General features: G+C 40.1%; 1 long non-coding RNA gene across 2 annotated transcripts; it reads right to left on the bottom strand.

Annotated features, from left to right (window-relative positions):
- Nucleotides 1-453: 453 nt before the first annotated feature.
- LOC111775089 (uncharacterized) lies at nt 454-10,472 on the bottom strand. Of its 2 annotated transcripts, XR_002810586.2 has the most exons (5): nt 10,400-10,472; nt 6,627-6,791; nt 1,788-1,828; nt 736-776; nt 464-670 (listed from the first exon to the last, which is right to left on the bottom strand). It is a non-coding gene; the product is annotated as an uncharacterized lncRNA (long non-coding RNA). The 2 variants fall into 2 exon arrangements; XR_002810587.2 differs by lacking the exon at nt 6,627-6,791 and having other exon boundaries at nt 454-670; nt 10,400-10,464.
- Between the last annotated feature and the right edge of the window lie 341 nt (nt 10,473-10,813).

The raw sequence follows: 10,813 nt of genomic DNA, 5'->3' as shown, positions 1-10,813 counted from the left end.
GTCAAATTAACTGGGCCACGATGAAATTGATCCAGTTTTGAAGATGAGAGGGATTCAGAAGCAAGCAACATTAGAGTTCTCTTTTATCCAAGAAGTCTTATTAGAAGAAATAAAATTTGAAAGAGGTGCCAAAGGTGTTCTCTGTAGTCCTTGTCCTTGTAATGATCCATTTTAATTTCAATGTACTTAAGATATTGACACCTGCCGAGTCAGAGAAAAACTAAAGCCAACCTGTACTCAAATTTCGCAAGATGATCAACAAGAAAATGGTCCCATGGTGAAATAACTTCTCAATGGTACAATAGTAAATCCCAATCCCACACACAAATTCTGAGATTCGCAATCCCTTTCAGAGCCCACAAAGGATCTAAAGAGTTGTGCAATAAAGGAATTTGTTTAGCTTTGTGCAACCCAGCATTTTACAAACTTATTTGATATTCAGACCCATTTTGCTCGCTTCTTCTTTTTTTTTTTTTTTAATGCCATGCCTATTACAATCACTCAGAAGTAATATTCCACAGAGCACACTTTGGAAAATGCTTGTCTAAACTTTCCAGGGCTCCTCCTTTCTGCTTGCGTGCCATGGTCTTTGAGACAGTTTTCGTTCTTTCTTCCTTTGGAGGAGTGTCCGTCTCTGAAGTGATCTTCAAGTCGTTCTCATCCCCAAGTCCTAAGAAAAGATGTTTTCCAATCTGGCTCCACATTTCTATCTTGGTGAGATCTATAGAAACTTACCAAATGTGAAAATCCTTGCTTAAGCTACTTTTCAGTTGCCCCTGTAAGATTTTAATATTTAAAGATATCAATTTAGCACATAAACAAACAGGTAAATATTTATTTACTTAAAAACCAAGGGCGCTTTTATAAAAACTTTCTCCTAGCCTCTACTTCTTTGGGGAAGAAGAGGGTGGCAGGAAACTCCGTGTGTGGATTGAGGGCCTATAGAGGAATCCTGGGCGCGTTGTGCTTTGAACAGAGCCGTGAATTGGGAAGGTGAGAGTGACTATTGTAAGTTGGCCGTGGCATCCACAATAATTGCTAACAGACCACATCTCTCCTCACTTCTTTTCACCCCCTACCTTGATTCCTAGCATGCTTACAGCATACTTTATTTCTGAGTTATTAAAAATTACATCTTTCTTATATTGATTCTTGACAGTTGCCAGCTGGCTGCTAATTGTTTCCAGTTCTGGCACTTCAAATTTACTGATTTCTCTTTTGATATTTTAATCATTCTGCTATCCCCCTTCTCTTTCCCCTCCCCGCTGTTTTGTCTTGTCTTCAGAATTTCTCAAAGCAGCCGTGAGGACTCCAGCTCCATTTTTCTTATGAAATATTTCTTTACATTCTCAAGAAATAGATGAACATTGCAATGTCTACACTTCTCTGATATGCTTTGAACAACTTCTGTTTACACCAGAGTAACAGGTCCGTGAACTCCCTCAGGATGTAATTTGTGTGGCTCCCAAACATTTGTGGGTATGGCTCCTCCTCTTTTGTTGTCAGGTGATGCTTGGGCAATATCAAGAACTGGGCATTGAACCCCAAACAGGTCACAGGACAAGATGATAAACTATAGAAATGCACAAATGCAATGAATTCATTCTGAGCAACTTGGGAAAGACAGAATTGGGATAGATATGCAACCAAATTAATCCGGCTCAGGCAAACTGTGATATTTGAGATGACAGTGAGTTCCATGAGGTGAGAGGATTTGTCTACTTGTTTAATGTCGCAGCCTCAGTGCCTGACACAGCTGAGGCTAATAATAGGTACTAAATAAATACCTGGTGAGTTCAGTATGGGTTTTCTTCTTCCTCTTCATGATCTGACCAACAATCAGAGTTTGGGACAAATTAGTGGGTAAAATCTAACAAGAAACCTCCCCACCTCTCCCAAGTGACTTTCCCACTCAGCACCATTTAGAAGTTTTTCTTTCTGTCCTGAGAAAATACTCTAGAAATGATATCATAAAACCTCCCTTTAAGAATGTATATTATGAATATACAGCTCCATAGAATGTTTGAACCTTAGAGTCCATCGGGTACAATACTTTAATTTTGCAGTGGCCCCTCAGAAGTGAAATGGTTTCTCTAAGGGAGTCCTGGGCTGCACGGAGTACTGGGTGAGCACTTGATCCATGGAAGAAACATTAACTGCGAGCCTACCTTGTGCAAGGCCCAGTTCTGGTCACAGGCAAATAGGGAAAATGTGACACATTCTATGGCCTGCATTGTCTTATGATCACTTGTTCAACCTACTAGGTTAACCAAATTTAACGTTTTGGGGGATTTTTGGTAGTTACCGAAGTTAATATATTCTCTTCTGAAATATCAAGGGAAGGGTGAAAAGAAAGTGCAGGGAGCAGTTTGTTTGCCTCAGTGAGAAGAACTCTTCCACCTGACCACACTTTTCTTGCAGTCACAGGCTATTTCTTATATAACTCGCTGTTCCGAGCACCTATCACAGGCCTTTGCACATAGAAGTGACTCAAGAAACATTATAGGATACAATGAATGTGAATTGGAAATATGGTGGATTTGTTCATTTGAGCCAGAGTTGTGCATGTGGTTGAATCACGGCATTATCTTGGGCAAGTCTGCCTTGTGGGTCTATAAGACCAGCCTCCTTGCAATTTACATGGGCAAAGGGGTCTGCAAGGAGGTGCCTTCATCCCTGCAAGAGGGGTAGGGATACAGAGTATATGGAAAACAGCATATTGGAAGTTTTCCAGATCAGTCCTATGCAGAGAGAGGCTAAAGACTGAAGCTGAAGGAACTGCTTCCATAAGGGACTGAGTGCCTTGGTTTGGTTTCCCAGAAACTGATCCTGAGATTCAGGTGCAAGCAGTTTATTTGAAGGGTAAAATTAACACCAGCTGAAGAGTAGGGAAGTGTTACAGGGAAGGAAAGGCAGCCAATAAATGGTAGGATATTAAACTGACTATTGCAGTGGATGCCTTGGACTTAGTCCTGCAGAGAAACTCGGGACAACAGTGTAAACCTCAAGCCACAAGATTACCCCACATGGAGGGGAAGGAGGGATAAACCAAGCCTTGAGAGTCATTGATAGAAGACTACCAGTTGTTGTTAATTCCCTGATGCCTCTGGTCTATGGCACACAAGGGCAGAGTAGCCTTTTCCAGTTCTGAAAGAAAATCACTTAGTCACAGAGATGCAGACTAGAAGTTGGTTGGAGCAGAGTGAAAGATTTGAGGGACACAGCAGGGGACACAGACAGCAGCTGCTGCACTTATTTTGGTATAAGGATGATAAGCAGCTCTTCAGAATATACCCAAGAGAGTGACAGGGTGTGGCAGGGGAAAATCTAGCTCTGTTTCTCTGGCCTCATAGTGGAAACTATAGGGAATGCACTGCTTCTACAGGGAATGGAAGCCTGGGGTTTAGAGTTTGAGAGTTCTGGGAAGTTGTCATGGGGTGCTGGTAATACTGGTACTGATGAGGCTCCCTTGCTTGGATGATTCACAGGCATTGGCACCAGTATCAGCATCAGCAAGGAGGCACCAGGGCAGAATATAAAACAAGTCTTTTGTGACATCATGTCAGACACTCCTAGGGAGTCCAAGATTGGATTGGAGAAGTTTTTGAAGTGGATCTTACATTATACTAATGGGAGCATAACCAGTGAAGTTAGAGAGGTTATTATTTAAGTGATTTCATGAGTACACATAGACTAGTAAGGCCCAGGAAAACTCCACATATGAGAGTAAATGGAGTAGAAGGTGAGGAAATGAACATAATACCCTGCGCTCCATATTCTCCATGTCTCCTCTTTTCACTGTTATCCAAGACCAGGAGGCAGGACCAGGACTTGGAGAAGTTTGTAGTAGATTGGCTTATTGGTCTTCAACTCTTCACTCATCCCTATGTTAAAATTATACATCCATGCCCACATGACTTTCCCTCCTCCCACTAAAGGAAGAGTATATTTCCTTGCCCCTTAAGTTTGAGTTTGGCCATATGACTTGCCTTGGCCCATGGGATATGAAAGGAAGTGATGTGAGCAGAAGCTTAAAACATGTACTTCATTTGCCCTCTTGAGCTTCTTCCATTTGCCGTGAGGACAAACCCCAGGTAGCTGCTGTTCCCACTATGAAAAATGACATGTGAGGCACACCTGAACCCAACTCAGAACACAGGGCCAATCGAGCAAACTCACACTCCAGAGCACAGCCACTCAGTCAGCTGAGCTCGGATTAAATCAGTCAAAACATAGTCCACCTACCAACCCATGAGGTCCTGAGATTTTTTGAGGTTGTTTGTTACACAGCATAAACTGACTACTGCAGGTGCAACACACATCAACACATTCTGAAAATGCATGGAAAAAGGAGAATCCTGGATGACATGGCTGTTAAGGGTAAGCAAACTTCACCACCCAAAATTTTTGACCACATGATTAGCAGAGGATTTGTGAGGAAGCAAAAGTTAAAAGAAGCTCAAATGAACCTGCAATATGGGTAGAGGTGGGCCAGAAATTTGAAAGGAAGGCAATGGGGCTTTGCAACACTTAAAGCAATCAAAATAAACAGTTGTGAAACCAGGAAAAGGTAATCCCCAGCACAGGGGTCTGCTGCCGGGCCGCCTCAGCTGTGGTACATTTAATCTATCGCATTAACACAGCTTTTAGAGTTACAGTCCCTCAAAAGGATTTGGACTCCATTCCTGTTGCAGTTGCCAGGGCCTAAAACTGTCAATTAGAAAACCATTTACCCAAGTAAACGCCTCCACTGGCTGTCAGGTGCAAGTTATTACTCCAATCTTCGTTTTGGCCTTTCCTTTACATGCGCATCCAAACTCTCCAAATCTGCTCCCGCATCCAAATCACATTCCCAGAGCATGTTACAGAAAAGAATGCACTTTGAAACAGTTTGCAACTATGCAAATGTTAGTCCTCACAGCTTTGTCTCAGAGAAGGTGTGACGCAGAGGTTTGGTTTGGCATGGAGCTGGGCAAACCTTTTCCATGACTGCTTTTCTTGACTTTTTTTTTCACTCTCAGTTCTAGTTTCTTGTTGATTGAATAAAGTAGATTGAAATTACCCTCCTAGTCCCATAGTCACAGTACCTTCACACTTCTCATGGAAGAGCGATAAACACAAGTGTTCTTTTTAAACACAGCCCTTTCTAGTCTGGGATGCAGAGGACAATCATTGTTCCTTGCACCAGCTCGTTGAAATATGCCACCCCCAGGAGAAGGGAAGTTAACATTTTCCAGGTGCTTCTGCCTATGTTATCTCATCTAATCCCCACAGCTCTCCTGAGAGGAAAGCCCATTAGATCCACTTCACAAAGGAAAAACCTGAGGCTGGAGAGGCGATGTGACAGAGCTGGGATTCCAGCACTCCTACGTTATTTGAAGGCCAGTTCCCCTCCTCTGCACAGTGATGTTTGGAGAGAGAAGGATTCTATAGGAAAAGATCCTGAGGTCTGATCCCAGGAGTCCTGTAGAAAACTAAGGCCCTCTACCCGTATACCTGTGTTTGGGCCTGACAAAGTCAGCATCGTTGTTTTTCACTGTCTGAAGATGGTTGCTGGATCAAAATTGAGAGACATCGTAAGCTGTGTTGTACCTGCTAATCTCTTTGCTTTGCTCTTGCCTTCCTAATGTTAATTCCCCAGAAAAGCGACACAGCAGCCAGCAGGGTGTTTCTAACAAGTAAATCAGATGACCACACTCCCCTACTTAAAACCCTCCAAGACATTACCATCTCACTTAGGGTCAGGACTCGGCCTACCAGGTCCTACACCTCCCAGCCCCTGCTACACCCGACCTCATCTTGCACCCACAACCCGCTCATTTATTCATTAGGCACTGGTCGATCTCTAGGGACACTTCTGCTCCTAGAAATGTACCAGCTTTTTCTGGCTCAAGGCTTTTACAGTTGCTATTCCCTCTGTCCAGAACATTCTTACCCTAGACCTTCGTGCAGGTGGGCTTTTTCAGTCCATGCACTCTCTCCTCCACCACCCTGACTAATGTAGAGCTTCCTTCTTACTCCATCCTTGTCACTCTCGGACTCATGATAAACTTTGATTTCTTCCATAGCCTGTATCACTCTCTAAATTTATTATATCTATTCATTTACTTGTGTGCTTGTATATGATTCATCTCTTCTCACCAGAGAATAGGCTATTTGAGGACAAACATTCATCAAACCTGTTCATGGCTACATCCCCAGTGCATGGGACAGTGCTTGGGGCATGGAAGGTCTTCATAAAGATGTGTCGAGTGAAGAGAGATGTTTGAACATGCCTTGTACCTAGCTTACTCTATTAATGTTTATTTTAATTTTAATGCTTATCTCAGCTACCTTTTGAGCTGGAAACACAATAATAATACTTTTCAAACTATTAAAGAGAATGTGGATGAATGTGGGATCCTGGAGGATCTATGTAGCCTTGCTAGGGCTCAAACTCCACTGCCCTGTCCATGATCATACCCCTGTACCTAGCACAATGCCTGGCACATATGTTGTGAGGGAATGAGGAAGAACTTTGAGGGTGAATGGAGTTCTCAGTGGTCCCTATATGCTAGCCAGGACTGGAATTTTAGAAGAAGGAATAAAGGGATTATAAATAGAAATGAATGAGAGGAGTATCTTACTTGTATCTTTCTTCTCTCTCTGCTCTCCTTCTTCCATTTCATGATGAAGTTGTGGTAGGATGATGCTGGAGCAGGGAGATACTCTCAGCTTGGAAGTCCAGGCAAAGCCAGTGTGGAACCCAAGAATAGGCAAGCTAGAGCAGGTCTCTTTGTTCTGCCTCTGATCTAGGGCAAGCACCAAAGAAGCAAGAGGGGCCCTTGAGAATCTCACATGGCAGGAAACCAGAGAGAGATTTGGGAATGAAGTTCTCATGCAGTGTGAATTTGCCTAGAGTGTCTTTGAATAGTTTCAGAAGTGTGGTAGGTGAGTAGGAGATTATATGGGAATTTAGAGCTTGGAGATTTTGACCATAGCTCTTCATCTCTGCTCATTGGCAACAACGGTACTTGAAAGCCATTAGTGTGAACTTTCTGAAATGTTTTTTCTCCTGTAGAATGGAACTATCTGTTGGCTTAATAAACAGCACAGGAAAAGAAATAAAGCTGGAGCAATATAAATGGGAAACTGGGTGAGTTAGCTAGCTCTCAATTTTCGAGAAAAGTTGTTTCCAAGGAAAGAACATTAAGTAAGGTTTCAGGATCTATTGCTTTTATTTTAAAGAAAAGCAGATCAAAACTTCTAAGTAGATGTATTAAAAAATGTCAAGAATAGATGCTTTATTTCTCTCTCTCTCTTTTTTTTTTTACTGTTGAAAAAATTGTGTTTCTGTGAGCAGGGGAAGTCTAAATGGATTTTGACTGAAATGATGAAATGGGCAAAGCCCAGATGAATAAGGTAAGGGATTTGGGATAAGAGTGTTCTTATGAATACAGCAATCATTTCCTTGTATCTGTGTATTAGGAGTTAGATCAAGTAGATCTAAATTAACAATATTTTTTCATCTAATATAATGGATATGACAGAGTTAATAATTGAAATAAATTGCCAACACATAAAGCAGAGTGGTTTTAACTTAGAAGGTGAAGAAGATAAAATATTCATATGAAAAACCAAAGATAACTGAGCAACATCAGTCATTAAACAAGATATAGTGTTAGCAAAATATGACAATTTCTTTCCAGTATATTAGAGTGGATTCTTCCAATAACATGATGGCTTTCTCTAATAGTCTCATGCTACAAGTGTTTATTCAAACTGAAACACACTATAATCCTTGACTCTTTTTCTGGTTTAGGTCACTAGACATTTTGGAGTGAATCTCTCAGCTGTCCACAATAAGCCAACTGAAGTAGCAGACTGAGAAGTGGAATGAAGGAAGGTGTTCTATTCCTGGGTATGCAGGTAAAAATTGTATAGCAGGCATCTTCTGCTAAAGCCAAGATAAACTGAAGGTGTATTTCCACTAGTGGATGATCTCTTCTCGAGCACAAATTTGTTGTGATGCATTATTTTGACTATTTATACTACAATGTAGTTGATTAGTTGAACGTGATCTTGGCAGCAATACCTAGAATTATGTCTTAGTCTTAAGTCCAGACCCATTAACTCTTCTCATTGTAGGCCAGATAAGGAATGGAATGCTTTGATTAATAAAATATTCTGTTTTTTTTAACTGACATTAATGCTATATATATTAGCACTATAGTTACATACAACTAAAAAAACCCCTGGCACTGGAATTAGGCTGAGTGTAACAACCTTTACTCTAGGAATAAGGAGCTATTTTAAGATATTGGGGGCTTTAGGAGTTCTAATTATATAGAGAAACCCTGTGGGAAAACGTTCTGTTTCTTTAGAAAGTTCTGATTACTTGGAACCTGCAAGGGGTTGAAAGATGTGGACCACCCCTCTGTAGAATACTTACTTGAAATGGAACTAATGCTGCGTTGATTTTACCTTTAGGCAACAAATCTATCTCCCTTGATATCAACAACTCTATGCATTTAGAATTTGTTCATATCTTTAGGATATTAAGGATGAAAAAAGGGGGCTTGAACAGAAGTGGAGTCCTTGAATAATGCTCTTTGGGAGATAGTATAGTATAGAGAAATATCTGTTTTGAAGTCAGGCAGCCCTGGTAAGACTCCCAGACCCACTGCTTACCCTCTATGTGACATGAGCAAGTTAGCAGCCTCTCTGTATCTCTGTTTCCCGAACTATAAAACTGTGGGCATAATATCTTGCAGAACTCTTGTTGGGATTAAAAATAATACCATATGAAAAGTGTCCTGTGTGGTCTTTGGCACTGTGGAAACTACATACATTTTAGTTCTTTGGGCTTTGTGGCGACTATTCGACTCTGCCATTGTAGTGTGAAAGCAGCCATAGAGAATGTACATAAATTAATGGACATGGCTGTGGTCCAATAAGACTTTATGGACACTAAAATGGAACTTCTCATAATGTTCACATGCAATGAAATATTATTTTTCTTTTGATTTCTTCAACCATTTAGAAGTATAAAAACTATCTTAGCTCACAGGCCATACAAAAATAGGTGGATGCCCACCAAAGAAAAGCTCAGGACTAGATGGCATCACAAATGAATTCTATCAATAATTTAAAGAAGAATTAACACCAATCTTTCTCAGACTCTTCCAAAAAATAGAATAGCCGAGAACACTTCCTAACTCATTCTATGAGGCCAGAGTTACCCTAACACCAAAGTTCAACAAAAACATCACAAGAGAAATCATCTAAAGATAAGATTACATGTAAAAAAAAAATAAAAACAGGTGGAGGGCTAAATTTGGCCCATGGCTTATAATGTGCCTACCTACCCTCCAGATGCAATAGGAGATATAAAGGAAATGGAATACGTCATCCTTGTTCTCTAGGACTTTTTAGCTTTACAGGCATGTCCTAGTATTACTCATAAAAGTAGTTGAATAACCATAAAATAATGTACAAATAAATAGAAATTAAAATAATGCAAATGCAGCAGAGAAATGTTGAGGGTGCTGGGTGTGAAAAGATCAGTCATGAAGGTATGGTTGACTCTTGAAGATCAGAATAGATAGACTAATTTATTTGTTCCTTCAATCATTTATTTGTTTATGGGATTAGGCTTTGCATTTGCTCATTAAATTGGGACAGATTGAAAATGGCAGAGAGAAGACACATTTTACGGCTATACAAGAAACACGGAGGTAAGAAGAAAAGCTTATGTGAGGAGAATAGGGGTAAAGGAAGTGAGAGAGAGAGAGATGGAGAGAGAGAAAGAGCATGAGCAGTATGGGGATGATAGATAATAGCTAAGGCAGAGTAAATTAGCTAACGAAAGGTTTTGAAGTTCAGTGGAGAATAGTTAACCATGGATTGAAAATTAGAGGACAATTTAAGTGTGTCTTTTGACTTTGAATTGCATATATTCCTATCCAATCATGACTATCTTGTTTTTATTTCTTATATATTTATTATTTATACCTCTCTTACTACCAAAACAAACAAAAAACATTAAACTTGAGAGGGCTTCATGTGCTTTCTTTCTTTGGGGATTACTCTGAGCTGGTCTCTACCTCTGGTTATTTGTCTAACCAAGTGGCCCATTATCTCTCGCAAAAAGATTTAGATTAATTGTAATAATTATTTGGGGTGTGCTAAAATCAACATATTCTTTTGAATTTGGCTAGATGACTATTTTTTTCTAATTTATATATTGTCAACACAACAGGAACATCATGTTTACAATTCTAAATGTTCCTATAAATCACGAATAAGAACACCCAATCTGACCCTAGGATGCTCTACTTCTGCCTTCTTTCCAGCTAGAAAAATCTATCCTTTCAGTTGCTGTTTTGACCCTGATTTCTATCTAAATAAGGTACTTTACCTTTAGTCCAAGATCTGAGCTAATGATCGCTGAGATGTTACCAAAACCTTTTTGGAATTCCAAACATACAATGCCAGTCTTTCCATGGTTGCCATGGAAACTATATCCCAGAAAAATCCAGTCAATTATTTTAGTATGACTTATCCTCTATAAAACCAAATTGGCCATTTCTAATAAACTTAAGCTTTTAAAAATTGTTCCCTTACTAAATCGTTGGTAATGTATTCCTTAATATTCTTACCATGACCAATAGTACAATTAACATGAAACCAAGGCAGAATATCAAGATGGTTCTGTGTAGTGGGAAAACCACTGGACTTGAAACCAGTGCACCTCAGATTAAAATAGTCTATGCCATTTACTCTCTGACCTTATTGAAGTCATATTACTTTTCTGAGGCTCAGTTTCCTGAAA

This window comes from Equus caballus, chromosome 9, assembly GCF_041296265.1.
Source record: "Equus caballus isolate H_3958 breed thoroughbred chromosome 9, TB-T2T, whole genome shotgun sequence".
In the NCBI taxonomy this organism is placed as follows: Eukaryota; Metazoa; Chordata; class Mammalia; order Perissodactyla; family Equidae; genus Equus; species Equus caballus.
Note: the sequence above shows the minus strand (reverse complement) of the source record. Positions and strands in the feature narration are given on the sequence as shown.